Below are 15,232 nucleotides of genomic sequence, written 5' to 3'. Positions count from 1 at the left end.
CGAGTAGGGATTTTACTTTTAGACTTAATTCCTTAATTAGTGTTTTTGCCTTTTCATTTTCAATGCTTAGTTTTGAATTTTTGATTTCTAGGTTAGTAGTGTGAATATTTTTAACGCTCTCCTTTTCAATTAATAGGTTTTCAATATTTTCCTTTAGTTTTTGATTGGAGGCTTTTAATTCTTTATTCTTAGCTCCTAACATACTACAATCACCCATAAGTTCTTGAAAAGCTTCATATAATTCTTCTAAAGTAAAATTTATAGTTGGGTTTTGACATACCTCGTCGTCTTTCGAACGCCATGAAGCACAAGTTGGCGGTCTCTTCCTTCTCTTCCTCGGAGGATGATGTGTCACTATCATCCCACATTGCCTTCAATGCCTTCTTCTTCTTCTTTCCAAAATACTTCTTTTGTTGAGGGCATTCGGAACGAATGTGTCCCGGTCTCTTGCAATCATAGCATACGATTGGGTCTCTTTCTTTTTCCTTTTCTTTTTCCCAATCATTTCTCCCTCCAAATTTCTTTCTTGGGAAGGGTTTCTTTCTTCTCATGAATTTTTTAAACTTCCTTACTATCAAACCCAAGTCCTCATCTTGACTTTCTTCTTCACTCTCACTGCTCTCTTCTTCACATACACTTGAGGTAGCCTTGAGTGCGATTGTCTTTTTCTTTGGCAACTCTTCTTCATGCTGCTTCATCGTGAGCTCATGCGTCATCAATGAGCCCAAGAGTTGTTCTAGCCCCAAAGTGTTGAGGTCTTTGGCTTCTACAATCGCCGTGACCTTTGCTTCCCATGCTTTTGGCAGTGACCTGAGAATTTTACTCACAAGTTCGGGGTTAGTGTAAGATTTGCCCAAGCTTTTTAGGCCATTAATAATTTCGGTAAAACGTGTAAACATGCATGTGATGGTTTCATTAGGTTCCATCTTAAACAATTCATATTTGTGAACTAGAATGTTCACTTTGGACTCTTTGACTTGATTTGTACCCTCGTGGGTAACTTCAAGCCTATCCCATACTTCCTTAGCGGAACTACATGTAGAGACTCTATTGAACTCATTTACATCTAAAGAACAAAATAGTGAGTTCATGGCTCTAGAATTGAGTTGAGCCATCCTATCATCATTCTCATCCCAATCCTCCTCAGGTTTGGGAACTCGAATGCCATTAACCACATGTGATGGTTCTTGTGGTCCCTTGACTATAACCCTCCACAAGGCATAGTCTTGTGCTTGAATGAAGATTCTCATTCTAGTCTTCCAATAGGTATAATTTGTCCCATTGAAGAGTGGAGGTCTATTGGTTGCTTGCCCCTCGGCAGGGACATTGTTAAAGGGTGTTGCCATCTAGATCTTTGGCTAAGACGGTTAGGTCTTTCAAGAAATACACAGAGCACCAGCTCTGATACCACTTGTTGCCCAGAGATGGTCACCCAAGAGGGGGGTGAATTGGGTGTTTTAAAAACTTTTGACTAATTAAAAATAAAACACACGAATATATGCACTAAAGTAAAGAAGGAGGAATGAGAAAGGTCAATCGCAAACACAAGGTTTTATAGTGGTTCGGAGCTTCCACTGCTCCTACATCCACTCCCCAAATCACCTTTGGGAATTTTCACTATAATCCACGATTACAGTACGGTAGTTTTGCGAGTTTACTACCCAACTCGTTGTTTTACACCGGGCTCACAACAAACCCTAAAACCCCCAATTTCACTTAGGCTTGGGACGCCTTTCCCTTGTTCCAAGTCCCTTGACTGGAACAAGCACCACAACGAAAGAGTTTACAAAAGAAAGGAAAAGCTCTAAAAAGCAAATATTGCAATTATGAACAATAGAACCCGGAAGAATCCTTTTGCCGTTGGAAGCGTGGGAGATATTGATTCTTCCGATGTGGAGCGCGTAGGATTGAGTGTGATCTTTGAATCCCAAGCGCACGAGAGTGATTGAGCTTGAAATCACTTGGGAAGCTTGAAAATACTTGATTTCTTCACTTGAATGCCCTCACTCCCTTGAACTTTTCTTTCTTACTTCTCTCTTGAATGATCTAGCTTTGGGTTGGTGAAGAGTTGTTGAGAAGCACTTAAGAGGTCCCTTTTATAGCCCAAAAAGCAAATATAGCTGTTAGAGACAAAGAAAGAAGGATTTGAAATTCAAACCAAACCTGAAAAGCTGTCAGTCGCGTCCCAGTCACTCCGGGGACGTCTCCGCTTCAACGGGAGACGTCTCGGCTACAAGATTTTACTTTTTCCGTTGTCTGGGGTCGACTCGGCACTTTCAGGGGACGTCTCGGCTTGTTTGCACTTTTTGAATGGGGACGACTCCACTGATCTGGGGACGACTCCGCTTCTTTATCTCCGAAGAACATGTCCTCTGGTATTTCCTGAGAGAGTCGACTCCGCTCCTTCAGGGGACGTCTCGGGTTGTCTGCACTTTATGCATGGGGACGACTCCGCTGTCTCAGGGTCGACTCCGCTTCCTTATCACCCAAAAAACCATTCTCTGGAAAACCCTGAGAGAGCCGTCTCCGCTATCTTGGGGACGACTCGGGAAGTCTCCTTTTTACTTGCAGGGACGACTCGGCTTACTGTGGGGACGTCTCGCGCATATCTCTTGAAAACTGCCTTTCTGCCGCCACTGAGAGAGTCGACTCCGCTACTGAGAGAGTCGACTCCGCTAACGTGGGGACGACTCGGCAGGTGTCGGGGACGTCTCCAAGTGTGCCGGTTCTTCCTGTTTGTGCCAGAGACGTCTCTGAAACTATCCGGAGACGTCTCGGCTGTCCCTGATCTGTTTTCTTTAACTCAAAATATTCTTCAATAAATTCATAAAAATTATGGGAACTTGCCTAGACATTTCTTAACAATATTCTTAATAAGACACATGAATTCCTCAATTAAATTGTTAAGATATAATGGAATTTTACTCTAGTGTTTTGTATTCATCAAAATCTATTAGGGGGTCAACATACATTGGCTAGTTGATCCATTTGGGATTCTAACTTAGCAATTGATTGCGTGTGAGAGTGCAATAGTTGTGTGTTTGCCTCCAAACCTTCAAGAGCAGTCAACACTTTCTCCTCAAAGGCTGTATTTCTTTGGGTTGGAGGAGGAGGGTGTTGAAATTGAATTGAGGGACGGTAGAGATGAAAATTCTGAGGGTTTTGAAAATTTTGGGAGTAGGGTTGGGCAGTATTCGGAGCTTGCTGCCTCCAAGAAAAATTTGGATGATTCCGCCATCCCGGGTTATATGTATTGGAAAATGGGTCATTACCCAGTCTGGGCTGTGTTTGGGCAGCATTAATAAGTTCGAGAAATTGGGATGTTGAGGGGCACTCATGAATAGGGTGCGATGGGCTAGAACAGATAGCACACACTTGTGCTTGGGAAGAGCTAACGATATGTCCTCCTATCATCAATTGATCAATCTTATGGGACAATGCATCTACCTTGCTAGATAGGCCCATGGAATGACTTATTTCACAAATGATCCCTTTTCTTTGAGAACTCGGGATTGCTTGACGAGAATAGAAAGCATGGTGGAGGGAGTTTTCATTAAGATTTTCAAATAATTGCCATGCTTCATGCTCATTTTGAAGCATGAAAGTCCCCCTGCATGCAGCATCGATCATCTGACGGTTTCGTTCAGTCAATTCGTCATAGAAACATTGCACTAGCTGCCACTTAGGTATTTGATGATGAGGGCATTTACGGATTAGGTCCCGAAATCTCTCCCAAGTTTCTTGAAATTCTTCTCCCTCGGTTTGAAAGAAGCTTGTAATGGCACGTCTAAACCGGTTCGTTCTTCCTATGGAAAAGTATTTTTTAAGAAATTCTTGTTGCATTTGATCCCAAGAACGAATCGAGTTGGCTTCTAAAGAATTCAGCCATTGTTTGGCTCTATCTTTAAGGGAGAAGGGGAATAATCTAAGTTTCAGAGCATCATCAGTGAAGTTCTGAATCTTGACAGTGGTGCAAATCTCAAGGATTCATCTAGGTGTTTATATGGATCTTCATTGGTGAGCCCATAAAAAGATGGGAGCATTTGGATCACACTAGACTTTATTTCATATTGTACCGCTGCTACCTTAGATAACTGATAAGTGCTAAATAATGCATAAATTAATATCTTATTCATAGCACTTATCATTATTTTAATTCACATATTTTGTAAATTTAACTAAAAATTGTATTACCTTCATGATTGCATTTTAATAAATTATCCAAGGTAATTCAAGATTGATTTGATTATTTATTGATTAAGCTTAATGCATGCAGGTCGAGTCGAGCTCAATTAGGTAAAGCCTAAACGGACACTATATCATTTTACAATTTCACATTCTCCGGAGTCGACTCCAAGAACTCTTCTCCAAAATCCAGTGCTTTCTAAGTTCACCTAAATTTCTTCCCACTCGTTCCAACTCTTTTTCCACAGGATCCAATTTTCCTATTTTAATCTCAAAAACAGTCAAATCCCTTTAATTATTTATCTCTCAGCATACCATCTATAGTCGCACGGATCCCAAAGCCTCATCCCTTCTCAGCCGTGGGCAACATTCTAGCTTCCATGTCTCCCACGTTTTCCTATCAAACCAAGCCTTGCATCCTTATCTTTTCTTCAAAACAGAGCCAGCTCAATCCCATCTTCTCCGTGATCCTCTTCCTCCTTAAATCCTTCTTCCACGTCATAGCTTTCCCCCCCTATTTAAGCTTCGAAACAGAATGAATCCAAGCTCCCTTCTTCGGAAAAGAATCCCATCGTCCACGGGCAAATCTCTTCTTCCCAACGTCATCATCAACTTCTCATCCGAACCAGTTTAAATTCTTATCCCAAGCAAATCCCGTCTTTTGGATCATCTCCCATTCACGGACGTGATCCATCCTTATCCAAGCAAACCTCAGGATCTCGTTCCTCCCAACGGCTTTCTTTCATCTTCATCTTTCGATCAACTTCCCTGTTCCAGCTGCAACTTTATCCCAAACAAACACAGCTTCATCTCGTTATCCCTCCGCATCACGTTCGTGATCCCGCATCCAACCAGATCCCTGACTTCAGCTTTCTCTAGAATCACTCTCACCGTTCCAAGGATCTCCTGTATCCATCAACAAAAAAAACCATGCATCTGTTCCCTGTTATCAGCCGATATCCAAACATCCCATGACCACATCAAATCCCCTGTTTCATGCGGATGAAAACCAGAACCTTCTTTCGGATCTCCCAGCTCCCGTATCCCATCGAACAAACCAAACTTCTCTGCATCAACGTTCCAACGTCCCATGCTCCTCTTCGAATCCCCTGTTTCTCGTACATCCCGTTCATAATCCCATATATCCCACGGATCAGCTCTATCCTCCATCTTCACGGGATAAACTCCAACCGAACTCGCAGCCGTGTCATCATCCCCTGCCTCAGAATAGAGTTTGTTCCCAGCCGTCCGTGAATCCCAACGTCATCAGATTCCTCGTTTCCTCTGTTCTGGAATCACTCCCAGCCGATCTTTCGCATCCTTTCAATATTCGTCCAGAATCAAACGGAACAACTCCAACGTCCCAACTTCTCAAACCTCTCCGGATCAAAATCTAAATCACAGCAGCCCAGCGAATCCATGCAACGGCAAAGGTTCATCTTTATCCGAGAATCAAAATAGGGAAGGAGAGAGGGAGTGATGGCAGCTTATAAAAAGGGGAGTCGACGAGATTGAGGGGCATTCTCTTCCGTTCCATCCTTCTTTCCCACCGGGGTTGATTCCATGAAGCTTGGGGTTCGGCAGCCATCTCTTCTCAGGTGACTTCCCACAAAAATAAGAGGGAGAGATAATAGTTTGGATATTTTGGAATGATTTCCCAAAGAAATAAAATAATAGAGTTCAAGAGGGAGAGGAAGCCGATGGGAGAAACAAGGAAGAATCCAGTCGTGATGAAGGCCTTTTACATCGCTGCTGCTGTTGCCCACGACTCTATGGAAGACTGATCTCCTCACTAGGGCTAGATGCAGCCCTAACAAAGGGCCAAGGGTTTTATATTTTTGATTTCTATTCTTGGAGTTGTATAAACCTTATTTTGCTTCTAATGAATATTTTATTTCATCTCATATTTAATTTCTGTGATTTTAAATGTGAAGTTTATACAACTGCTCTTCATGATCACTAAGTAAATATAAGATAGTCCATGCTTAAGGAAGATGCGATGTGCTGCCACATTAGATTAGGGTAGACATTTCATGCTAACTAAAGATGGATTATGCCTAAATTACTTTTGTGAATTTTTATTTAAATGCTTATTAGGCTTGTAGCCAATTTGCATGTTTATCCAAGAATAAATTAAAATATAAATAACCCTTGTCTCGATGTTAGTGGTGAATTCCTTGCCCTAGGTTTCCTCAACTGATATCATTTTAATTGCATTTTTTTTTTATTAAATTCCTTAGTTTAATTTTTTTCACAAACTCTTCCTTTTAAATATTTTTATTTTTTAAGAAAAACAACTATACCCCAATCTTTGTGGATCGATATCCGTAATCACTATCCTACTAGATACGTGCTATTGCGTGGTCTTTAAAGTTGACTATCAATTTTTGGCGCCGTTGCCGGAGATTGTTAGCATAGTTGTTTTTCTTTTCATAAAAAAAATTTTCAAATAATAATAATAATAATAATAATAATAATATATATCTAAAATAAAATAAAAATATTTTCTATTTTCTACTTTCCTTATCTCCTTTTTCTCTCTTACTAATTTTTGGTTTTTCTTTTTGTATGATTTGATCAGGAATCGAAGAGAGCATCTGGGATAATCAAAAAGGGAACTGCTGGAAAAGGAATGCTGTAGAGGTTTGCTTTAAAATAAAAAAAATTGCTGGAAAAATTCCCTTTGGTAACATCTGAACCTTTCTTATTTAAATTGATTCCCAATTAGCCTGAAATATTGTGGTGATTGTTTGATTTTAATTTCAGTAAAAGTGTGAATGCATGCTTGATACACATACACCAATTAATCCGCACATAGTAAGGGCAATCATCCCAACAAGATAAGAACTGAATTTCATCACCAGATTCTTGCCCAAATTAGGTGAACCAATTCGCACATAGCTATCACTTTAATTAAAATCAATTAGACGTTGGCCCCTAGGGACATTCGAGCTCAATAGGACGAAGATCACCGAAAGTTGCACCAATTTGACTCTGTGGCTCAGTTGATGTCTAGGCAAGCTTTGTCCCAAGGGAGATAGTTCATCTGTTCGAGGCAAGTGGTTTTTAAGTGGCATCTTTGCAACGCATCGTGACCCCCCCACTTACCTGGGAGCTTACCTGGTCAACTCAGTTCATTAGACCGGATTGGAGGCTTAGGTGCCATCTTCAAACCAGTTAGGAGCTGTCTAGTGATTTTAGGGCAAACATAAGGATTTGAAGTGTTTTTCTTTTAATGCATGCTTGACTATACTTGACTGATCCAACAAGTTTTAGTGTATGCTAGGGCGTCGTTCCAGATCTCCGAAATTAGTACCTTTTGATCCTGAAATAGAGCGTTCTATTAGGATCCTTCGAGCCGAAATCCATACCTATAGAACCATAGGATCTACATCACTTGTCGAGATGGCTGAAGAGCAACCCAAACTATTAAAGGAGTACTTCACTCCTTCCATTTATATCTCTCCATCTTGTATTCGACTACCTGATACCACTGCTGCTATGCAGTTTGAAATTAAGTCTAGTGTCATCCAAATGCTTCCCTCTTTTTATGGACTCAACAATGAAGACCCATACAAATATTTAGATGAGTTCCTTGAAATCTGCACTACTATTAAAATTCAGAACTTCACTGATGATGCTCTGAAACTTAGGTTGTTCCCTTTCTCTCTTAAGGATAGAGCTAAGCAGTGGCTCCATTCTTTAGAAGCCAATTCCATTCTCTCTTGGGCTCAAATGCAACATGAATTTCTAAAAAAATATTTTCCCATAGGAAGAACAAACCAATTTAGGCGTGCGATCACAAGCTTCTCCCAATCTGACGGGGAAGAATTTCATGAAACCTGGGAAAAATTCAGAGACTTACTCCGAAAATGCCCACATCATCAAATACCCAAGTGGCAATTAGTACAATACTTTTATGACGGGTTATCCGAACGAAACCGTCAGACGGTTGACGCTTCGTGTGGGAGAACTTTCATGCTTAAGAGTGAGCATGAGGCATGGCAGATGTTTAAAAACCTTAATGAAAATTCTCTCCACCATGCCTCCTCCGCTCGTCAAGCACCCCCGAGTTCTCAAAGAAAAGGGACCATATATGAAGTTAGCCAGCCCATAGATCTATCCAACAAAGTAGATGCACTATCCTGCAAATTGGACTAGCTAATGTCTAAAGAACAGCTTCCAAACTTTTTCCAAGCACAAGTGTGTGCTCTCTATTCTAGTCCATCTCATACTGTTTTTGAGTGCCCTTCGGCAGCACAATTCCCTGAATTTGTGCAAGAGCAAGTAAATGCTGCCCAAACACAGTCCCGACCGGATAATGATCCATATTCTAACACTTATAACCCGGGATGGCGCAACCATCCAAACTTCTCTTAGAAGCAGCAGACTTCCAATACTTCCCAACCTTATTCCCAAAACTTTCAACCATTCTAGAATATTCATCCGAACCGTCCTCCTACTCATTATTCACAATTTCAACATGTCCCTCCTCCAGCACCCTAAAGAGATATGGCTTTTGAGCAAAAAGTTTTGACTGCCCTTCAAGGACTCGAAGCCAATACACAATTGTTGCACTCCCACACCCAGTCTATTGCTAAATTAGAAACCCAGCTAGGGCAGCTAGCGAGTGCACTAAATAAAAGAGAGGAAGGCAAGCTTCCAAGCCAACCAGTGAGTAACCCGAGAGGGCAGTACATGGCCCAAGAGACTCACCCGAATGACGTTCACCATGAACAAGCTAATGCCATGACTACTTTAAGAAGCGGACGTGTAGTGGACAATAAGGTTGGAGAAAAAGAGCATAAGGAAAATGAAGATAGGAGTATGACTAGCTCTAAAGAGAATCCAAACACTTTCTTGTCTCCATCTAGTCCAGTATCGACCATACCTTTTACACCGAAGGCTCCTTTTCCTCTGTGTCTGAATGCACCTTCTTCCTTTGGCAAGAAAGAAACTTCGTTGGAAGAAATAATAGAGGTATTCAAACAAGTCAAAATCAACCTCCCTCTCCTTGATGCCATAAAACAAGTTCCATCATATGCCAAATTTCTCAAAGACCTTTGTACCCAGAAACGAAAATCTAGGACACATGTGCCTAAAAAGGTCTTCCTAACTGAACAAGTAAGCTCCATCCTCCAGCACAAAACCCCTCCAAAGTTCAAGGATCCTGGTGCACCTACCATCTCTTGTGTGGTAGGAGACAATTCGATTGATCGTGCACTATTAGATTTAGGGGCAAGTGTTAACCTCCTTCCTTATTCAGTCTACGAGATGTTCGGATTAGGTGAATTAAAGCCTACTTCGGTGTCCCTGCAATTGGCTGATCGATCTGTTAAAATACCACGAGGAACAATTGAAGATGTCTTAGTCAAGGTAGATAAATTTTATTTTCCAGTTGATTTCATCGTCCTTGATATGGAACCTGTGCTGAACCTTAAGAAACAGATCCCTATGATCCTTGGGCGCCCCTTTTTAGCTACAGCCAATGCGAGTATAAATTGTAGAACTGGGGTGATGAATATATCCTTTGGGAATATGAAGGTCAAGTTAAATATATTTCATGCCTCTGATCAACCCGCAAAGGAAGTTGTGTGCTTCCTAATAGATAAAATGGACGATCTTGTAGAAGAAAATCTTTCTTATATTTTGGCAAATGACCTTCTGAAAATATGCTTGGCCCATTTTGACTTTGATATAGAAAAGGCCATAGCAGCAGTCAACTCTGTGCCCGACAATCAGTTTCCCACAAATTTTCTTCCTTGGAAAACTCGACATGAGCCCGGTATGATATAATTAAGGATGCACTGCGTCTGGCTGAAGACGTTAAACTTAGCACTTATTGGGAGGCAACCCAATTTTCATAGGTTATTTTTGCACATTTTTTTGTCGCATTTTTTTTTTGTAATTTCTTAACAGGAGTCCTCATATTACTGATGCAACTAAGGTAAAGTGCTTCTATCCTCCATATGCATCATATTTTCATTCAAAATAAATAATAAAAAAATAATAATAATATTTTTTAAAAAAACATTGAGGACAATGTCTGATCCAGGTTGGGGGTATAGGATTCGAATTTTTGAAGAAATTTTTCACATTTTCGTATTTTTAAATAAGTTTATCTCAAAAAAAAACTAATTTCTATGCCTTAGTGCTGACATGATAAACACACAAAGTATATAAAATCTAAAAAGCCCAATGACTAGTCAGCAGTAAGTTAATTTGAGTTCTTTTTAAAAGTTCTTTTAGCGAGTTGTAAGATAATTTTTACTTTGAAATTTCACAACACACATGGCCTGCACTTCTAAGGGTTAGGTTCAACATGATGTTGTTAAGTCTAGTAGCAACCTTGAGTCCTGATGAATCATACCTATCTAATTCACTATTTAAAAAAAATAAATAAAAAAAAATAAAAAAGAAGTGAATTCAGTCAGGTACATCGAAAAGGGCTACCTATTGTCAAAGGTCAGCGGGCTTGTATGAGGAACCCGAGCATAGGTTCGTAGGGGAGTCTTGATGCCCAACACCTTATGCCATCTGGCGTGGAAGTTGTTGACTGAATGCTCGCTACACGGAGGAATCATTACAAGAGTAAAAGTGCATAATTTATTTATAATACAAAATAAATAAATTTAAAAAAATAAGAGAAAGAGAAAATAATATTGATCTTGAAAAAGACGATAGTGTGAAAGCCGTCGTTGTAAAAATTCGAGTAAACTGGAATATTACAGATAAAGCCCATGAGGTATTAAAGTAAACATCCACAACTCTCGAAATCCTGCAAGATAGGATAATTTTGAATCAGTGAATAGGTCTTATCTGACCAATTCTTGGAAACTACTAGCTTTATCAGTATTTTGAAGGATCTAAAGCCTTATCTTGTGTATGGTCCAGATTTCACCGAGCACCCATGTATAAAAAGTCTTACAACTCCCTAACGGAAACTTAATGACCTCAACTTGAATTGCATACTAACCTAGGATTTGGGCTGACTTAGTAATTAAAACTTTGTGTGCTTTTGAAATTATTGTCACTTATGCATTTGAAATTAGATTTTATAAAACAATAAACTCTTTGGGTAGAGACAACAGTTTGTGGATATCTGAGCCGGAAACCCTCACGAGACAAAACTCGTCCACTAGGGCTACCTAGGGGTTTAAAGCCTTATTGCATATGGTAAATGCAATCGCGATTCCTGCGAAAGTGAGTTAGTTTTTACTTTGCTCGAGGACTAGCAAAATGTAGGTTGGGGGGTGTGATAAGTGCTAACTAATGCATAAATTAATATCTTATTCATAGCACTTATCATTATTTTAATTCACATATGTTGTAAATTTAACTAAAAATTGTATTACCTTCATGTTTGCATTTTAATAAATTATCCAAGGTAATTCAAGATTGATTTGATTATTTATTGATTAAGCTTAATGCATGCAGGTCGAGTCGAGCTTAATTAGGTAAAGCCTAAACGGACACTATATCATTTTACAATTTCACATTCTCCGGAGTCGACTCCAAGAACTCTTCTCCAAAATCCAGTGCTTTCTAAGTTCACCTAAATTTCTTCCTACTCGTTCTAACTCTTTTTCCACAGGATCCAATTTTCCTATTTTAATCTCAAAAACAGTCAAATCCCTTTAATTATTTATCTCTCAGCATACCATCTATAGTCACACGGATCCCAAAGCCTCATCCCTTCTCAGCCGTGGGCAACATTCTAGCTTCCATGTCTCCCACGATTTCCTATCAAACCAAGCCTTGCATCCTTATCTTTTCTTCAAAACAGAGCCAGCTCAATCCCATCTTCTCCGTGATCCTCTTCCTCCTTAAATCCTTCTTCCACGTCATAGCTTTCTCCCCTGTTTAAGCTTCGAAACAGAATGAATCCAAGCTCCCTTCTTCGGAAAAGAATCCCATCGTCCACGGGCAAATCTCTTCTTCCCAACGTCATCGTCAACTTCTCATCCGAACTAGTTTAAATTCTTATCCCAAGCAAATCCCGTCTTCTGGATCATCTCCCATTCACGGACGTGATCCATCCTTATCCAAGCAAACCTCAGGATCTCGTTCCTCCCAACGGCTTTCTTCTCATCTTCATCTTTCGATCAACTTCCCTGTTCTAGCTGCAACTTTATCCCAAACAAACACAGCTTCATCTCCTTATCCCTCCGCATCACGTTCGTGATCCCGCATCCAACCATATCCCTGACTTCAGCTTTCTCTAGAATCACTCTCACCGTTCCAAGGATCTCCTATATCCATCAACAAAAAAAACCATGCATCTGTTCCCTGTTATCAGCCGATATCCAAACATCCCATGACCACATCAAATCCCCTATTTCATGCGGATGAAAACCAGAACCTTCTTTCGGATCTCCCAGCTCTCGTGTCCCATCGAACAAACCAAACTTCTCTGCATCAACGTTCCAACGTCCCATGCTCCTCTCCGAATCCCCTGTTTCTCGTACATCCCGTTCATAATCCCATATATCCCACGGATCAGCTCTATCCTCCATCTTCACGGGATAAACTCCAACCGAACTCGCAGCCATGTCATCATCCCCTGCCTCAAAACAGAGTTCGTTCCCAGCCGTCCGTGAATCCCAACGTCATCAGATTCCTCGTTTCCTCTGTTCTGGAATCACTCCCAGCCGATCTTCCGCATCCTTTCAATATTCGTCCAGAATCAAACAGAACAACTCCAACGTCCGCAGCTTCTCAAACCTCTCCGGATCAAAATCCAAATCGCAGCAGCCCAGCGAATCCATTCAATGGCAAAGGTTCATCTTTCTCCGAGAATCAAAACAGGGAAGGAGAGAGGGAGTGATGGCAGCTTATAAAAAGGGGAGTCGACGAGATTGAGGGGCATTCTCTTCCGTTCCATCCTTCTTTCCCACCAGGGTTGATTCCATGAAGCTTGGGGTTCGGCAGCCATCTCTTCTCAGGTGACTTCCCACAAAAATAAGAGGGAGAGATAATAGTTTGGATATTTTGGGAATGATTTCCCAAAGAAAATAAAATAATAGAGTTCAAGAGGGAGAGGAAGCCAGCGGGAGAAACAAGGAAGAATCCAGTCGTGATGAAGGCCTTTTACATCGCTGCTGCTGTCGCCCACGACTCTATGGAAGACTGATCTCCTCACTAGGGCTGGATGCAGCCCTAACAAAGGGCCAAGGATTTTATATTTTTGATTTCTATTCTTGGAGTTGTATAAACCTTATTTTGCTTTTAATGAATATTTTATTTCATCTCATATTTAATTTCTGTGATTTTAAATGTGAAGTTTATACAACTGCTCTTCATGATCACTAAGTAAATATAAGATAATCCATGCTTAAGAAAGATGCGATGTGCTGCCACCTTAGATTAGGGTAGACATTTCATGCTAACTAAAGATGGATTATGCCTAAATTACTTTTGTGAATTTTTATTTAAATGCTTATTAGGCTTGTAGCCAATTTGCATGTTTATCCAAGAATAAATTAAAATATAAATAACCCTTGTCTCGATGTTAGTGGTAAATTTCTTGCCCTAGGTTCCCTCAACTGATATCATTTTAATTGCATTTTTTTATTATTAAATTTCTTACTTTAATTTTTTTCACAAACTCTTCTTTTTAAATATTTTTATTTTTTAAGAAAAACAACTATACCCCAATCTCTGTGGATCGATACCCGTAATCACTATCCTACTAGATACGTACTATTGCGTGGCCTTTAAAGTTGACTATCAGTAATCGAATGCAAGGTGGGGAAGTGTAAATGGTGGAAGTAAAGTACTCCCTCAGGAGTTTGGGTTGTTCTTCAGCCATCTCAGGAGGTGGGGATTATTCTAATGTTCTGATCTCAGCTCGAATATTTCTAAGGGTTCGTTCTATTTCAGGGTCAAAAGGTAATAGGTCACGTACTCTAGAACGACTCCCTTGCATACACTAGTACTTGATCAGTCAAGCATGCAATAAAAGATAAACACATTAATCCTTGTATTTGTCCTAAAATCACTAGATAGTTCCTAACTGGTTTGAAGAGGGCACCTAAGCCTCCAATCCGGTCTAATGAACCGAGTTGACCAGGTAAGCTCCCAGGTAAGTGGAGGGGTCACGATGCGTTCGCAAAGGTTCCACTTAAAATTCACTTGCCTCGAACAGATGTGTTGACCCCCTAATGGATTTTGATGAATACAAAACACTAGAGTAAAATTCCATTATATCTTAACAATTCGATTGAGGAATTCATGTGTTTTACTTAGAAAATTGTTAAGAAATGTCTAGGCAAGTTCCCACAATTTTTATGAATTTATTGAAGAATATTTTGAGCTAAAGAAAAAGTTCAGGGACAGCCGAGACGTCTCCTGATAGTTTCAGAGACGTCTCTGGCACAAACAGGAAGAACTGGCACACTTGGAGTCGTCCTCGGCACCTGCCGAGTCGTCCCCGCGTTAGCGGAGTCGACTCTCTCAGAAGCGGAGTCGACTCTCTCAGTGGCGGCAGAAAGACGTTTCTCAAGGGATATGCGCGAGACGTCCCCGCTGTACGCGGAGTCGTCCCCGCAAGCAAAAAGGAGACTCCCCGAGACGTCCCCAAGATGGCGGAGATGGCTCTCTCAGGGTTTTCCAGAGAATGGTTTTTGCGGTGATAAGGAAGCGGAGTCGACTCTGAGATAGCGGAGTCGTCCCCACGCATAAAGTGGACACAAGCGGAGACGTCCCCTGAAAGAGCGGAGATGACTCTCTCAGGGAATTCCAGAGGGCAAGTTTTTCGGAGACAAAGAAGCGGAGTCGTCCCCAAAGAAGCGGAGTCGTCCCCACTCAAAAAGCACAGACAAGGCGAGACGTCCCCGTAAAGTGCCGAGTCGACCCCAGATAAAGTAAAAAGTAAAATCCTGTAGGTGAGACGTCTCTCGCTGTAGCGGAGACGTCCCCGGAGCGCCTGGGACGCGACTGACAGCTTTTCAGGTTTGATTTTGAATTTCAAATCCTTCTCTTTTTGTCTCTAACGGCTATATTTGCTTTTTGGGCTATAAAAGGGACCTCTTAAGTGGTTCTCAAC

General features: G+C 40.8%; 1 non-coding gene across 1 annotated transcript; it reads left to right on the top strand.

Moving 5' to 3' along the window:
* Window positions 1–3,688: 3,688 nt before the first annotated feature.
* On the top strand, window positions 3,689–3,794 carry LOC113461666. Its single transcript, XR_003383960.1, has one exon. It is a non-coding gene; the product is annotated as a small nucleolar RNA R71 (small nucleolar RNA).
* Window positions 3,795–15,232: the final 11,438 nt, after the last annotated feature.

Source organism: Phoenix dactylifera, unplaced genomic scaffold, assembly GCF_009389715.1.
Source record: "Phoenix dactylifera cultivar Barhee BC4 unplaced genomic scaffold, palm_55x_up_171113_PBpolish2nd_filt_p 000668F, whole genome shotgun sequence".
Lineage (NCBI taxonomy): Eukaryota > Viridiplantae > Streptophyta > Magnoliopsida > Arecales > Arecaceae > Phoenix > Phoenix dactylifera.
This window is presented reverse-complemented; position numbering and strand designations above follow the sequence as displayed.